The 18,721-nt window shown below is 42.7% G+C and overlaps 1 pseudogene across 1 annotated transcript; it reads left to right on the top strand.

Annotated features, from left to right (window-relative positions):
- Window positions 1-2,325: 2,325 nt before the first annotated feature.
- LOC310790126 (14-3-3 protein beta/alpha-B pseudogene) lies at window positions 2,326-3,072 on the top strand (annotated as a pseudogene). Its single transcript has one exon. The product of its transcript is annotated as a 14-3-3 protein beta/alpha-B pseudogene (transcript).
- Window positions 3,073-18,721: the final 15,649 nt, after the last annotated feature.

Here is an 18,721-nt window from a genome sequence, read left to right as displayed (position 1 = left end):
CAGCTTCTAAATTTAGCTTCAAGTTGTTTTAAGCATGTGCCAAATAAAAATAAAGACAATTAAGATGATAATTCACTCAAAAATAATATTTTCATGAACTTTAAAGTTTAGAGCATGTAGCAGAATATTTATTTCTGGCATCAATGTACTTGCATGTAATAAATGTAATATAGTGCAAAATAGTACACATTGAAATTGAAAACATATAGTGCAATGAAATATGTACTATCCATTGAATGAATAATGCAAAATAAAATTAGGGCACTACTACGTGGAATGGAAATGGAACCAAAAACTATTCACTATGTATGCAACCAAAATATATATATATAACAAAAATAGATTGTTTCAGTCTTCTCAGACATCAAACACATTTTTAAATGTAGTAAGTAGAGTGCAAACTGCGGAGTAAAATGAGGTTTCCAGTATTCCCGTCAGCAACACATGAGCTTAACGTTGCTATGATGACAACGTTACAGCAGGCTTTTAACGTTAATGGCTGAGTTTCCCAACAAAGAAGCTTCTTAAGAGTTAAGAAGCTTCTTAAGGAGTTAAGAAGGCTCCAAAGAAGTGTTTCCCAAACGCCTTCTTAACAGCCTTCTTAACACATCGCTAAATAAGGCTCTTAAGAAGCATCTTAACTGGAGCTGTCCACCATCTCGGTGTGAGAGGTCCTGTGCGGCCCACTAGATGGCACTCTGAGCCCACCAGTGGGCCACGACTCAGTGGTTGAGAAACACTGTTGTAGAATAATCTAATCGTGGTCATGTTAAACAAGAACTTCTTCTATTAAACATTATTTATTTCAGACATGGACTGCAGTTCAAATTGCTTTATATACACGGCATACAACAAAATTGCGAGAAACACTACAGAATTTAAGCGACCTTGGGTTCTGTGAAAGGTGCTATTATAAATCCACAGCATTCTTATTATAAAAGGAATCCATTCTGATTAGAGGAATATACAGCCTACGGTAAAACATTTAAAACACAAGTAACCATACATACAGGGGAGATTTTCAAGTGTTCTCCAATTTTAAACACTAAAGGGTGCATGAAAGAAAGGAAAAAGGGAAAAACACAAGAGGAACAGTGGACACAAGTATCTCCTTTTGCCTGACACGGCTGGATCTGCCAGTGTTTCATCATTAAGAAGGTGTTAAGAATGCCGCAGACCCTTCTTACAAAACCTTCTTAACGAAAGATCATCTTAGTGCTAAGAAGCTTTTGGGAAACGCAGCCTTCTTAACGGAAGATAATTTTAGGCTAAGAAGCAATCGGGAAACGCGTTGGCTTCTTAAGAAGGGTCAAAGAAGCTTCTTAGCGCTAAGAAGCTTTTGGGAAACTCATGCCTTCATAACGAAAGATCATCTTAGGCTAAGAAGCAATTGGGAAACGCGTTTGCTTCTTAAGGGGGCCTTAAGAAGGGTTAAAGAAGCTTCTTAGCGCTAAGAAGCTTTTGGGAAACCCAGCCAATATCGTTAGCCAATAGCTAACGTTAGCAGCTAGCTAAAACTTAACGTTGCGGTTGGCAGTGAGCTAACAAGCTAATTAGCCTTCATCTGCATTCGCCACAACGTGCTTCCTTTTGAGATGCTCGTGCATCATACTCGTTCTGCCATGATAAGCGAGTTCAGCTTATTTAGCAGATTTTGCACTTCACATTATTGTGGGTGAAATGCTCCCACACTTTGGACGTATGAGGACGGCTAGACATTTTTTCTGTGGTGCACTGGGAGCGAGCGAGCTGCAAGCTGCTTGTTTTTCCGCTGACGAGAGATCACATGCTTTTTTTTGACAGTCACCATTGGTTCAAGGCAACGCTGTGTTGCCTTCAAGTGAACTGGGACACAGGCTCTCAACTTTAATGCCATTCTGATTTTTAACGCTCTGAAAAAAAATATATATACTGTATATATTGAAGGTCGAATTCTGTACTCGCACACGTGCCCCAAAAGGCATTTTACAATTTGCACTGTTCTATTTTTAGTCGCATATGTGAGTAAAACGGGCGCAGTCACCAGCCCTGGTTTCACGTGGTCAGACCCAACGTCTTACGTCAGCACGCTTCCAGCAACAAAGAGATCAGAAAAAAAGTCTGCATTTCTGGGTTTTGCCATTTTTCACATTTTTGCCATTTTTCCTTTATGACATCATATCAGTGAATAAACAGTGACATCATCAGCAATTTATTACATCACTGATGATGTCAGACTTTGTGACATCAGTGATGTCATAAATCCTTTCTTGCTGAGGCTATAAGTTGGACCGGTAGGAATTGAACTTTATAATGGGAGTCAACGTGACAAAACTTTTGTTGCCCATGGCGGAAAACAGCGAGGACTTGGTGGAGAAGGCCAAGCTGGCTGAGCAGGTGGAGCGTTACGATGACATGGCCGCCGCCATGAAGGCTGTGACAGAGGGGGGTGCCCAGCTGACCAAGGAGCAGAGGAACCTGCTGCTGGTCGCTTACAAGAACGTCGTTGGCAGCCGGCGCTCCTCGTGGCGTGTGGTGTCCGGCATCGAGCAGCAAACCCAGGGCAGCGGCATGAAGAAGGCTACGGTCAAGGAGTACCGCAAACTGATTAAGAAAGAGGTGCAGGGCATCTGTAACGATGTAGTGGCTCTGTTGGACAACTACCTCATACCCAACGCCAATCTAGCAGAGAGCAAAGTCCTCTACTTAAAAATGAAAGCAGATTACTTCCGTTATTTCGCTGAGGTGGCTGTGGGAGACGAGAAGAACTGCGTCATCGATAAGGCACGGAAAGCCTACAGAGTTGCGTTAGATACGAGTAAGAAAACCTTGCACCCCACCCACCCCATCCGTCTCGGCCTCGCCCTCAACTACTCCGTCTTCTACTACGAGATCGTCGATTCACCCGAGCACGCCTGCAAGCTGGCTCAAACGGCTTTCGATGACGCCGTCGCAGAGCTCGACGTGCTGAGTGAGGATTCGTACAGAGACAGTACGCTGATCATGCAGGTGATGAGAGATAACTTGACACTGTGGACCTCTGAGGACCAGAGTGATGGCAAAGAAGAAGACGATGCAGATCCCAGATATTGAGGGTGGTTTCTCACTGGGGACCAGGGACCGTTTGTAAGAACACTTCCCCAAACTGACTTCAGGTTCCCTGTTCGTTTGATCAGTGTGAATGTTGCGTTCTTTGCCCAGGCATGGAACAGCGAACCGTGCCCGAGTCCACTTGAAAAGGTGGTCTGGGGGGACCCTTCATCCATGCCCGGGCATGGTACACTTGAGTGTGAACACAATCGCTATTGCTTTACTGTGTGACGACCAGGTATCCTATGGTCTGGACTTTTGTTATACCCTGGGAACCTGACGCTAGCTACCAGCTCATTTGCAATGTGAATGGTTCCATGTCGCATTATTATGAGGTTTTGGCAGAACATGCCCGCCTACGCAGCAGTCAAGCCCTGTGATTGTACTGGAGCGCGCCAATACGCCCCAGTCACATTTTAAAGACAGCTCAGGCTCACACTAACCTCGCGTCACCAGGCTCTCTCTCAAAGGAGAAGGTTCACACATGTCACAAATCTCCCACACTGCATCCACGTGTCATATAATAAATTATGCAGGCTTTCCGCTAGACAAAATAGCTGCAGGACATGTCCTTTAAGATTTCAAATACAGGACAAGTGGGATAAATTCAGGACACATATTAAATCTGTGGTTATTGAGCTTAAAAACAATTGATATAGAGAGCCAAAGTGAAACATCACTTCCTCCTTTCTCCCTGTACTGTACCAGTGCTGCAAAAAATATGAATGGCGGTGGACGGAGGATAAGGTTACTTTTTGGATCCCGTTTGAATTGTGCCACAGGGTGCCAACGCTAATTTTGTCAATTTAAAACATAACTTTGCATGTCAAGAAAGTCACCGTTTGTCGTCAAACTGAAACGTAGGGGTTAGTTTCGTATAAAAACTACATAGCTCGTGGAAGCTCGTGGCATGTCGCCGGTCTTCAGCTTTGCTGGTAGAGAAAGTGACATCACTTAGGCGACAGTGTATGTAGTCTTTCTGATTTATAACTTCTAGTGCAACAGTTTGGCGACAAACTGCGACTCTCTTGACATGCAAAGTTACGTTTTAAATTGACAAAATTAGCGTTGGCACCCCGTGGCACAATTCAAACAGGATAAAAAAAGTAATATTATTCTCCGTCCTCCACCATTCATATTTTTCGCAGCGCTGGTACAGGGAGAAAGCAGGAAGTGACGATTCACTTTGGCTCTCTATAGGCTTAGGCTATATGAAGAATGACATAATTAGGCATGTAGATTTACATTTTTTATTTGAAAGTATAAACAACCAATAACACTCAATTAGCCTATCATTTCCAGAGGTGCACCCGTGCTTTTCCGGTCCCACGGTGCTGGTGTGGCGATGGTCCAGCTTGTCACACGTCGTGTGGAGCTGTTTGACAGTGTTACCAAACAATAAAGTGACAGGTCAATATTCTTAACGTATGCCCATTATAACTCAGGGGATTTAACACGGGGGTTACAATTAATTGCGTTGGGAGATCATTTACAGGACACGGTGTCCTGCAGATTTTAATTTGCAGGATTTTGATTAATCTTAAAGTTGAACTGAACCTGTTCGTCACATGCATATGAGTCCGTTTCAGACTGAAAACATAGTTTGTCTAAGATGACAGGTTGAGAGGCGGGTCATTGTATCATGTCGATGATTTTATTTGACAATTCTGGGGACTGGATTGGGCTTTGGCCAATCCTGGCGTGTTCCGCCTCCAAATCGAGTGGAATTCATTTGTTGTGGCGCTCCCCTTGGGAAGAGCCTGGTGACGCGAGGTTGGTGGCTGAGTGGAGCTCAGCGAGCCGCAGGCAGCCAGCTGCCTTCGTGTTGCCGGGCGGAGAGTGCAGCACGTCGGCCTGGAATCGCCGAAGTGCAACCCCTGACAACCAAGCTCTCGGATGCGCGCACCATTATCGCTGCTGTAAATACGATATCCCTGGAATGTGCGTTTTAACGAGCCAGTTACATTTCTTTGCATTCTTAGAGATTATAGTTTTTGTTTTTTGTTCATGTTTCTAACAGTTGGCCAAGTTAGTTTATGGGATAGGAATTCTACCAGATGACAGGCACTAGGCGCCATTTTCTACTTCATTTGGAAGAGAAAATTATCCTGAAATTAAGATTTGATTGACGGCTGCATGTCGTGATATGATTGGTTGAAATGGGGTAGAAATTTGATAGTACTAGGTGACGTCAGCAAACTGTACATTACTGTTATCAATGAAATCTTGAAAAATGAACTTTTGATGTGAAAAAGTGTGAAAAACTAAAGAAATTAGATTGTTGTGATTTGTTTTGCATACATTATTAAATAGGTGCACTGCATACCCAGGTATTTGAACTAAAAGAAAAGAAAAGTAATTTTTGGGTTCAGCTCGACTTTAAAGGCCAATGTCCTGCAATTATAGGACAACGGAAACCCTGAAATTATGTTCACATATGTTCCTTAATGTAACATGTGAACACTAACGTGGCTTCATTTGATCAATATTGCCCAACTCTAGCTCACCTCAAGCCACCTTTCCTTTGTTGTGTGTGAATTTTGTAAATAAACAAGACACTAGTGCTGCACGATTAATCGAATCGCAAACGCAATCGCGATGTCAGCACGTGCGATTACATAACCGCAAAAGTGTGCGATTATTTTATTTTTTTCACGTCTTTTTGAGTGTGTGTGTGTGTGTGTGTGAGAGCCTCCTCTAAACTAACGTTACACGCGACGCAGCAAACACACGTTTCTCTGCCATCACACTGGGCATCAATACTAGCGGGAGACTTCTCCCATGCACTCCCGCAAATAAGTAATGTTATGTGCAGCAAGGTTAATTATCTACCGAGAGGGCGAGAGAGAACATCCATGATCGCTAACAGCAAGCTATGCTAATAACTAGCTAGCCGTTCGTTCAGAAACGCATGTAAACAGCCGTGTGATCAGAGAACGTCAGTAAAATAAGGAGAGAGCTGCAGGTGCTTATGCAGAACTAGTGCGCGATTAAGTGCACAGTGGGGATGACCCGCTGTGATGAAGAATATAACGAGATTAACAAGGTTGATAGCAAAACACTGTTGCAGCTGCCAGCACTGGCAGCATCACCTCCAGGCTAGCTAACTAGCCTGTCACATGACGCCTTCATGGTCCCTCGTTAAAAGTCTGCAGATGCACGTTCTCACCTCTCTCTCTCAAGAAGCGTCACGTGAGTGTGGCGTTTAAGGCCATCTGTCGCTACAAAATAAATAAACGGGGTGTATCATTCATTAGTATTGCTGGACAGACATGTAACTAACTTTGCAACTTTGCTGAGCCATCTTCTATGTGCTGTAACACAGTGCAGTTTCTATTTGACTGGTGTTTCTTTTTTTACATGTTTGGGACAGGCAAATGTCTCAAAATGTTTTATTTTTTTGTAAAGATAATTTAATTTCAAATTGTTTTATTTTTTTAGTTTTAATATATTTTAAATTGTAACATATTTCATGTATTTTATGATGATATGTGAAACCGTGGTATTTTTGTCGAAGGTTATCATACCGTCAAAAACTCATGCCGGCACATCCCTAGATACCTCTTGTTTATTATATCGCAATCACAATCGCAATCGCAATATTGTCCACCCTAATCGCTAATCGCACCTTTTCCCCAAATCGTGCAGCACTACAAGACACGGACGTCGTCTGAACTTCGGTTTTTACCCCGAATATTACAAAAGACCTGATTGATTCATAACAAGCTTAAAGTCATGTTATAGCAGTCTGGCGCAATTAGTGACAAGCAAGACAACACTTTTTATGCCTCCGCCGGCGATAGCCAGGCCGAAGGCATTATGGATCCGGGGGCCGTCCGTACGGCCGTCCGTCCGTACGGCCGTCCGTCCGTATGATGTTTGTGTACGATGTTTGTTAACGCGATATCTGAGGAACGCCTGGACGGAATTTCATCAAATTTGCCTCAAACATCGACTTAGACTCAAGGATGATCTGATTAGATTTTGGTGGTCAAAGGTCAAGGTCACTGTGACCTCTCAAACGCCATTTTCAAGCTTGTTAACGCGATATCTCAGGAATGCCTTTACGGAATTTAATCAAACTTGTCTCAAACATTGACTTGGACTCAAGAATGAACTGATTACATTTTGGTGGTCAAAGGTCAAAGCTCAAGGTCACTATGACCTCTCAAACGCCATTTTCCAGCATGTTAACGCGCTATCTGAGGAACGCCTGGACGGAATTTCATCTAATTTGCCTCAAACATCGACTTAGACTCAAGGATGATCTGATTAGATTTTGGTGGTCAAAGGTCAAAGGTCAAGGTCACTGTGACCTCTCAAACGCCATTTTCAAGCTTGTTAACGCGATATCTCAGGAATGCCTTTACGGAATTTAATCAAACTTGTCTCAAACATTGACTTGGACTCAAGAATGAACTGATTACATTTTGGTGGTCAAAGGTCAAGGTCACTATGACCTCTCAAACGCCATTTTCCTGCTTGTTAACGCCATATCTCACGAATGCCTTGATGGAATTTCATCAAATTTGCCTCAAACATCGCCTTAGACTCAAGGATGATCTGATTAGAGTTTGGTGGTCAAAGGTCAAAGGTCAAGGTGAGCTCTCAAACGCCATTTTCAAGCTTGTTAACGCGATATCTCAGGAATGCCTTGACGCAATTTAATCTAACTTGTCTCAAACATCGACTTCGACTCAAGGATGAACTGATTACATTTTGGTGGTCAAAGGTCAAGGTCACTGTGACCTTTCACACACCCAATTTCCAAGCTCTGTAACGCAACATCACAGGAGCGCCTTGACGGAATTTCTTCCAATTTGCCTCAAATGGCGATTTGGACTCAAGAATTAACTAATGGCGGAGGCATAAGTCCACGTTGCGGTCGTTCTAGTTTTGTATTGAGTTTGGTATCAGTGGGCGAGTGTGAGCCCCATACACTCAGCGTTGCGTAGCAACAACACCGGAAGTCCACCATGTCCTTGTGAGTTCCTAAACCATGCAATACAACACTAATGTTAATGTGGTGATGATGTCATCAGTGAGTTATGTCATCAGTGATCCCATCAGTGATGATGATATCACAATTGCTCAAGTGACATCACTGGTGAGATCTATTGCTCACATGTAAACGTAGAATTTATGCCAACATTATGACATCATCGATGATAATGTGATATGACATCACTATTGTAGTGGTCGACCACCGGGCTTCATCACTGTCTGTGAGATCACTGATTTATGACCTCATCGGTGATATAGTATACTATAGTAGTGACCTGCCCACCAGGTCGACCCATCTAGAACTGTATGGCATCATCGGTGACCTGGTCACTCAGCCACTAAGGCCCCACGTATGACATCATCAGCGACCACTTTCTTTCTTTGGGACAGACGTACATACAGACCGACTTACATATGGACAGACAGAAGGTAATCTGCGCTGGACTTTACAAGTGCTGCACAAAAACCTCAAACTCACCCTCTGCTACCAGACAGTCTTGCAGTCTCGCGCAGAGAGTATTGAAAGTCAGCGAGGCTCATGAACATTTTTAATTATTGAAACAAACAAACGGGTAGACCGGGGTCGATTCTTTCTAAACAACAGTTCAAGATGGCGCCGGCATCTTCTTCTTGGGTGTACACTGCAGTCATTTGAGCCTGTCTCTCTCCATCCACCTTCCTCTTGTTGTTAAATATAGCAGCTCCCAAATCATATTATCTACAGAAACAAGCTTCCATTCTGCCTCTCCTCCCATCGATTCAACACCGGAATGTTTGACAGCCAGGCTGGGGGGGTCATTTTTCACTATCCATTTGGTATACTCTGAGTGAGAGAGAGAGAGAGAGAGAGAGAGAGAGAGAGAGAGAGAGAGAGAGAGAGAGAGAGAGAGAGAGAGAGAGAGAGAGAGAGAGAGAGAGAGAGAGAGAGAGAGAGAGAGAGAGAGAGAGAGAGAGAGAGAGAGAGAGAGAGAGAGAGGTGCCAAACTGTAACCCAATATGAGGGTGAAATATCACTCTGTATAACACACTAATCGGAAATATCACTCTGTATAACACACCAATCGGTGTCTGCCAGAGTGCACACGCACACTCACTCACACACACACACATACGCACACACATGCAAATTAACACATACACACAAGACTGTATGCCTACATGCACACAAAGGTGCAAGTTATTACAGATTAGTGTGTGCAGTGCGGACAAAAAAATCACACATTTTCAAAACAATTCTGTAGACACACACTTGCCTGCTGTGCTGACAGGGCAAAATCTGCCTCATTTGAGGCTCATAAAACAAATGGTTTCTCATCAATCTGTTAATGAACTCTTTATCTGGGAGGTGGGTGATCTTTCCGACCACACGTTTTCAGCAGCGTCGGTGATAAACGAGCATTTTGGAGCGCGCCATCCCATAATTGGCCCATGTTTGTATGGATGTACAGCACCTGTTACAGAGGTATTCCCAAGGTCCCACCCACTGGATACATCGAAATAAATCACAGCAGGGGCCTACTGAGGGCAGAGAAACATCCCAAATAGTGGAGGAGGAAAATAAACTAACCTGTCACAGGCTTATCATCCTGTATATCTGTCACAGGCTTATCATCCTGTATATCTGTCACAACCTTATCATCCTGTATATCTGTCACAGGCTTATCATCCTGTATATCTGTCACAGGCTTATCATCCTGTATATCTGTCACAGGCTTAACCTGTATATCTGTCACAGCCTTATCATCCTGTATATCTGTCACAGCCTTATCATCCTGTATATCTGTCACAGCCTTATCATCCTGTATATCTGTCACAGGCTTATCATCCTGTATATCTGTCACAGGCTTATCATCCTGTATATCTGTCTCAGGCTTATCATCCTGTATATCTGTCACAGGCTTATCATCCTGTATATCTGTCACAGCCTTATCATCCTGTATATCTGTCACAGGCTTATCATCCTGTATATCTGTCACAGCCTTATAATCCTGTATATCTGTCACAACCTTATCATCCTGTATATCTGTCACAGGCTTATCATCCTGTATATCTGTCACAGGCTTATCATCCTGTATATCTGTCTCAGGCTTATCATCCTGTATATCTGTCACAGCCTTATCATCCTGTATATCTGTCACAGGCTTATCATCCTGTATATCTGTCACAGGCTTATCATCCTGTATATCTGTCTCAGGCTTATCATCCTGTATATCTGTCTCAGGCTTATCATCCTGTATATCTGTCACAGCCTTATCATCCTGTATATCTGTCATAGGCTTATCATCCTGTATATCTGTCACAGGCTTATCATCCTGTATATCTGTCACAGGCTTATCATCCTGTATATCTGTCTCAGGCTTATCATCCTGTATATCTGTCACAGGCTTATCATCCTGTATATCTGTCACAGGCTTATCATCCTGTATATCTGTCACAGGCTTATCATCCTGTATATCTGTCACAGCCTTATCATCCTGTATATCTGTCACAGGCTTATCATCCTGTATATCTGTCACAGGCTTATCATCCTGTATATCTGTCACAGGCTTATCATCCTGTATATCTGTCACAGGCTTATCATCCTGTATATCTGTCTCAGGCTTATCATCCTGTATATCTGTCACAGCCTTATCATCCTGTATATCTGTCACAGGCTTATCATCCTGTATATCTGTCACAGGCTTATCATCCTGTATATCTGTCTCAGGCTTATCATCCTGTATATCTGTCACAGCCTTATCATCCTGTATATCTGTCACAGGCTTATCATCCTGTATATCTGTCACAGGCTTATCATCCTGTATATCTGTCACAGGCTTATCATCCTGTATATCTGTCACAGGCTTATCATCCTGTATATCTGTCTCAGGCTTATCATCCTGTATATCTGTCACAGGCTTATCATCCTGTATATCTGTCACAGCCTTATCATCCTGTATATCTGTCACAGGCTTATCATCCTGTATATCTGTCACAGGCTTATCATCCTGTATATCTGTCACAGGCTTATCATCCTGTATATCTGCCTCAGGCTTATCATCCTGTATATCTGTCACAGGCTTATCATCCTGTATATCTGTCACAGGCTTATCATCCTGTATATCTGTCACAGGCTTATCATCCTGTATATCTGTCACAGGCTTATCATCCTGTATATCTGTCACAGGCTTATCATCCTGTATATCTGTCACAGGCTTATCATCCTGTATATCTGTCACAGGCTTATCATCCTGTATATCTGTCACAGGCTTATCATCCTGTATATCTGTCACAGGCTTATCATCCTGTATATCTGTCACAGGCTTAACCTGTATATCTGTCACAGGCTTATCATTCTGTATATCTGTCACAGGCTTATCATCCTGTATATCTGTCACAGGCTTATCATCCTGTATATCTGCCTCAGGCTTATCATCCTGTATATCTGTCACAGGCTTATCATTCTGTATATCTGTCACAGGCTTATCATCCTGTATATCTGTCACAGGCTTATCATCCTGTATATCTGTCACAGGCTTATCATCCTGTATATCTGTCACAGGCTTAACCTGTATATCTGTCACAGGCTTATCATCCTGTATATCTGTCACAGGCTTATCATCCTGTATATCTGTCACAGGCTTAACCTGTATATCTGTCACAGCCTTATCATCCTGTATATCTGCCTCAGGCTTATCATCCTGTATATCTGTCACAGCCTTATCATCCTGTATATCTGTCACAGGCTTATCATCCTGTATATCTGTCACAGCCTTATCATCCTGTATATCTGTCACAGCCTTATCATCCTGTATATCTGTCACAGCCTTATCATCCTGTATATCTGTCACAGGCTTATCATCCTGTATATCTGTCACAGGCTTATCATCCTGTATATCTGTCACAGGCTTATCATCCTGTATATCTGTCACAGGCTTATCATCCTGTATATCTGTCACAGGCTTATCATCCTGTATATCTGTCACAGGCTTATCATCCTGTATATCTGTCACAGGCTTATCATCCTGTATATCTGTCACAGGCTTATCATCCTGTATATCTGTCACAGGCTTATCATCCTGTATATCTGTCACAGCCTTATCATCCTGTATATCTGCCTCAGGCTTATCATCCTGAAAATCTGAGAGATGTGTGTGGGAGGTCTCCGGGCCCTATCTTGGTACAAGCGATATCCGCTTTTTATATCGATCGATATGCGGCGTGTCTATGCTATTGTCGGACGAGCACTCTGGCCACGATAGCGGCCACTAGTGCGCTGGTTTTTGTACCTTGGCGCACCTGTGGGTGTGCCTACCTGGCTTGGCTGCGCTAAATCCTCATGTTTGCTATCGTCCCTATGTGCACAAATTCTTTGCGCTTAGACATCTGCGCCTGGGCGCACGCAGCAGAACATCGTTGCCTCGGCACACACAGGACATGGATTAGAGTTCTCAATGGTCCAAAAATATCTAACCCGACCCAACCGAACCCACAAACTATGAATTCCTTTAACCAGAGACTATAATAGAATATAATAGTTTAGATTAGGATATAATATAATAGTAGGCTATTGTTTAGAATAGAAGAAAATAGTTTAGAATGGAATAGAATAAATCAATCATCAATAAATCAATAAATCAATCAACAATACACCATATCATGTTCTATCCCTGGGTGGACCAGTGGAAAGGATATGAGTGAGGCGGGGAGTGGATGAGAGGAAAAGCAGAGGGCAGAAGTAGAAGAGAATAGCCTACTTTGTATCTTTATTGTGCATGTGTGAGAGAGACAGAGAGAGAGAGCGTGAGCGGTGATGGTCACCGCGGAGCGGATGATCCTGGAGAATACAAGTGTTTCCGACACGGAAAGGTGGATCTGCACTAGGGCTGCACAATTAATCATATTTTCATCGGCATCGCAATATGAACATGCCATGCGCAATAAACAACAGGCAAAGACTGCCTGAAACGCAATGAATAACAAAAGTGGTTTTATCAGAATCAGAATCACTTTTATTGCCACAGTATGCAAGTTACATACGAGGAATTTGTCTTAGTGTCTGTATGCAGCGTAGCGGTTACATCAATATACAGGGATAAGAAGTAGGAAGATAACTAACGGCAATCGCAAGGTTGCAAGTGCAATCAAATCGAATCAAATCGAGTCAATATATACAATATGCACATGAGTGGTGAATTGTTCTGTGGATGAACATTATTTACATGGGTCATGCATTCCCACTCAGCATCTGATCATTTTGTCTTGTGTTGTAAATCCAGCGTACACCTTTCCCTTACAACAGTGCGCTCCGCCCCTCTACCAAAGCCCAAACACGCTGTGTGTAGTTTCAGCTAGAGATGGGCCGATACCGATACTGGTATCGGTACTTGGCGCCGATACCGTACTCAAGTACTCGTATCGGTATCGGGAGAACGTCCTGATACTCTGGCCCGAGTACTGTGTAATTTACAATTAATACAAAAACTCAGAGAGTTACAGAGAGAGTTACAGAGAGTGACTACTAAGCATTTATTTGACTGTTTACTATTATTTAACATACTGTTGTACTCAATTCTGTTTTGGGTTTTGGCTGTGCTGGTGTGTGCTGCTTAAAGAAGGTAAAGAAACTGTAAACAAATAAACAGTATCTTAAGAATCAGCAGTGTTATTATTTTCATTGTGGTAATTGAACATTATAGTATCATTAAAAGTACAAGGCATGACAATGAAACGAAATTGGGGGAAAAAAGGGGGTAAAATAAGTGGTTACTCAACAAAAACAAAAAGTACTCGTATCGGTACTCGGTATCGGCGAGTACCCAAAATTAAGTACTCGTACTCGGTCTGAAAAAAATGGTATCGGCCCATCTCTAGTTTCAGCTAGAGTCAGTGTATATTTAATTTCTTTATTCAGTGGGCATAGGCTATGTTTGGAGTCTATGTTAGCATTATTAAAGCAGAAAGACATAGGAACTGTATAGCTAATATGCATACTTTAATATTTGTTTATTTATGACAAGTCATCGCTATATTGAACAATGTTATCGCACATCGCAGATTTTCCTCATATCGTGCAGGCCTAATCTGCACTTCCGCTTTCTCAGCTCACTGTATTTCTCCGTTCATTCGCCGTGACCCGATAACAATGGCACAGGTTAGACAAAATCGGGGATGTAACGTTCCATTTTGTTCATAATCCAGGAACAAACAACCATATCTATCGTTTCATAGTTTTCATACTGAGGAAAAGTTACAAAAAAGATAGATTTTTGCTTTAGAAGAGACATAAACTACAGCGTTACCAGTGGACAGTAGAGCGTGAGTGTGTGTGTGGTTCTGCTCCGTTTCATGCGTATCCGTAAGCTTTCAGAGGACAGACAGAAATAAGCACGAAATGAACGCAGAGTACGGACAGAAGGCTCTCTCCATCTCCGTCTTTAATGTAGAGTATAATTGGGCCTTTACAGTATGCTTGAGAAGTTGTCGACAAGGGACTTCCAGAGTTCTCGGTCATTTGCTTTCTTTTCCATCTGATACCAGGTGTAGTCCAGCCCCATGATGTCTGCCTGGAGATCCCGTTGCCAGGTGTTCTTTTCCGGCCTATTTTCCTCTTCCCTTGAGGGTTCCATGCTAGAGCTTGTCTGGTGTGTTTGACATTGGTTTTCATAGTGTGCGCCCGATCCATCTCCATCATCTTCTTCCAATTTCGTCTGCTGCTGGTGGATGTGTCTTCGTCCACAGATCGTTATTTTTGGTTGTCTGGCCAGTGAATGTTAAGAATTCTTCTCTGAAGAATATACATACAACTGGCTAATGTACATATACACCCTAGACACCGGCTGACTATTCTCACTGCAATCAAGCTAAAATGAATGGATGCTATTACACCACATATTACTTTTGTTTTCTCGGCTATTTCTTAATGCATCACTCTCTGTGTGTGTGTGTGTGTGTGTGTGGGTGTGGGTGTGTGAGGATTATACCGTGTAGGCTTGCTTGTTGCATAACACTGATAATCAGCTGATGTTGTTGCGCTAGCTAACATTAGCCGCTAACGTGAGGTTGCGCTTTCCATTTCTCATCACAAGAAGCCACATCAAAAAACGTTGCATGAATGCAGCAATTAGCCATCATAATGATCAACTAGCCAGCATTACAACTAGTCTTAATCTTGATAAGCAATCATATTGATTTACTAACTTAACGTTAATTACCTTGTCTCGGGTAGGGCATTCACGACTAGTGAATTTTACTAGTCAACTAGTCGTCCCTACAGGTAGTAGTCGGAGTACCCCCCCTCCCCCCCCCCCACCCCCCCCCCCCCATAAAAACGCTCAGCTCACATCAAAAGGTCTCACATACAACCAGGCAGATTTGAGATTGTTGAGATGCAGGCATAACTAATGTAGTAGACCTTTTCTGACCAAGCTTTATTCCCAAAGCATTTGGCAATAACTTGGTATAAAACGGCATGGCTGATGGCTGTTTTCTCTAACGTTATACTTTTATAATCCAGATAGGCCGAGGCTTCACACGCTAACATTTCGTTGTTTTTCCACTTTTAATTTGAAGATGAAAAAGGGAAATGGTACGTGTGAAATGATAGAATTGACAGACCAGTGTCAATTCAATTTACTATTACACCATTTCCCTTTTCGGCCTTCAAATTAAAAGTGTGAAACCCAGCTAACAAAAACGTTGCATTATTCACAAACAAATTGGTAACGTTACTTAAGTAATGACAGCTAGTCATTTAATAAAGCATGGTTAAAACAAACTCCACTTACACTTGAAGGTCTGACATGCTGCTATCCTGCTGGCTGTGTAGTCCTGCTTTGGGGCGCTAAGTAACGTTAATGTTAGTTAGCAACCTAGCCTGGGCTGCTCGCTGCTGTCCACATTACAGTCCGGTAGGATGCTTCAAAAGTGACTCTCCTGACACCGTACAAACAACTGGCCGCACTAAAATGAAGTAATGGTTTATGCTATTGAGTATTCTAAAATAAAAACGAAAATGTGAGGTTTGTTATTTAGCAAATGGTTGTTGCACTCCTTCTTCTTTGTCAATTGGAAGGGTCGCAAGGAACCCACAGCGCCCCCCAGTGGCATATCTGCTGTACTGCATTATTAACACTGCACTGTGGAAAGAGGGAAAACCAAGAATGACGACTAGTCGACTACTAAGCACAGTGTCGACTAGTGGTTTTACTAGTCGACTAGTCGGTGAATGCCCTAGTCTCGTGTCCGTCTGTATAATGGATGTCTTCTGTTCTGGTAGGTAAGTAGCGTTACGGTCTTACAATAGATGCACACTCCACTGAGTTTTTGTTCTTTTTCAACTTGAAGAGATCCCAAAACTTAGACAGATTCTGTCGTTTTCTCTGGCCTGTCTGGCCAGTTTCTTCGCTATTTTCTCCACTTGGCAGCCATTTGCAGCCTTGTCTTCCAGGGCGGAAGCGTGTTGTGCCACACTAATACTGTAAGTGTCCGTGTGGAACAGTCTAAAAATACAGTCTATGGTCTAAAAGCCGTCAATAGTTTTTTTCTAATCAAATTACTTTATTTCCTCGAGGAATCATTTCAGCCCTAATCTCTTTCATTGTCCTCCTTGAATTTCAACCTTCATCGCATTCATTCATTCATTCATTCGTGCCCTATTTTTCCTTTGCCCATTGAGGTACTCTTCAGTAAAATGTTCTCTGTTTATGTTGACTTTTTTGAGTTGGATGATTATGAGAAACGTGAGCTGTGTTTTAAGAAAGGAGCCTTCTTCATAGGACATTTTTGTTTTGTTTAGAAAGTGATGTAATGATCTGTTTTGTAGTTTAAGGAAAATGTTGACTTGTGACTTAATTGTACCACTATAGCGCTGGCTTATATATATTGTATGTTTCATATTTTGTGTGTCTTGTAAGCCCATGTGGGCTGGGCACTGTTAAAAGTGCTTGACACAATGAATCAATCACTCAATCAATCAATCAATCAATCAATCAATCAATCAATCAATCAATATTTCTGTATGCAATTAGCAACCCTCTGGATGGGGATAATTCGTTAACTCAAATTGCAACATGAAGAAGAGCTCACAGGGGGTATTTGACGTCTCTTACAAGGAAGACATACTGCTTCATGTTTTAGTGGATGACGGAGCACCTAGGGTACAGCCTGTCCCATATACTGTAAATTTAACCACACATACACACAATTAATCATAACACTACCACAAGGGGTTTTCCATACTTTGGTTGTACAAAGCTCATGTCTGCAAAAAGTTTCAGAAATTGAGAAAGAGTTTAGTTTGATTTGGCATTTTGTAATGTGTGGTCATTGGAGTGGCTTAGTTTGAGGGGAAAATCTTTGGTACATGTGTTACAAAGTAACGTGTTACTGTAATCACTCATTATTCCACTGCAGCATAATGACTGCAGCGCGGTTCTCTCTATGTTCAACTCTTTGTCTGCGTTCATGAACAAGGCTTCAGGGCCCTATGGGCCAAATCTCAACCATCATCAGGCGCTTTCTATCATCCCTGCCTCAGTCTAGACTGCAGACTAAAGGTGGTTTTGTAGACTGGCTTCAAATTATGGATTGAAAAAGCGTTACTGGATCCAAACATTAATCAAAACTTTGATCAGCGATTCGTGGTTGTTCCCATGTGGGTGTGAGAGAAGGTCTGGAAAGCGCCTGACAGGTTTATCTGATTGGATGATGCAAATTGAAAGGGGTCATACATATGAATGAAAGGCTGCAGGGATAATTGTGAAGTGGCACCAAAGAGGTGTATCCTTAAAGCGAGAAAAACATGATTCAACATAGCCTCGAGTTGGGACGTTGTCGGCGGCAGCTAGACATACGTACTCGAATGAGCAAAATTAGTAATTGTGTGATTTCAATGGATTAAAATGACTAGAAGTTAGCCCAAGGAGAGAAGTGCATATAATTGGTCAAAGCTTTGACTCCTGTTATCTCCCCATCTAAATAATAGTGTACTTGTGCTGTTCACGTCAGCTGCATCGACATGACGATTTCGTCACATTCTCTGGGGAGCTGCATGCCGGCAGTCTCGCTGGCCACGGCGTAGCCTTACAGCACACACGGCGAGGGCTTTCACGTCCGTCCGTGTATAAATTACGCAGTGCTTAACCGATTCGGAAGGAAGTTGTGAATGAAAGGTAGCAGCGAGAAGACATGTTAATGCTTGAACTTACAGTATGCTAGCTTCCAACAGGGAGAACCCTCTTGTCCCTCCTAGTGCTATAGCACTTTGCTAAGGGAAGATTGTCCTCGATCTGACAGGGCTCTCGGCCATGGCCTTTTCCAGGTCACGTTGGCTTAGTCTACTTTCTGTTAGTTCAGTCTGGATCTCTTGTCCAACTGTTCCTGCAGCAGCCTGTCTTACTTTGGATTCAGTAAACCAGGGGAGATTACAGTAGGTTAGAGACAGAAACATTCAGCCCCTTCTGGTACGACCTCTATACCCACGACTGCATGGCGCAGTGGCGTGCCTGACCAAGTTGGTGCCCTAGGCAAGATTTTTGCTGGTGCCCCCCCCCCCCCCAAAGAAAATATAATAAAAATGATATCGCAGCTAATTCCACCACTGCAGTGCAGGCTCAGAATCGGCCTTCCCCAGTGGTGCTGGAATTACTTTTAGGTAGGGGGTGGTGTA

Source organism: Poromitra crassiceps, assembly GCF_964638095.1.
Source record: "Poromitra crassiceps genome assembly, chromosome: 15".
Taxonomy (NCBI): domain Eukaryota; kingdom Metazoa; phylum Chordata; class Actinopteri; order Beryciformes; family Melamphaidae; genus Poromitra; species Poromitra crassiceps.
The sequence above is the reverse complement of the archived record's forward strand: the minus strand, read 5'-3'. Positions and strand labels throughout refer to the sequence as shown.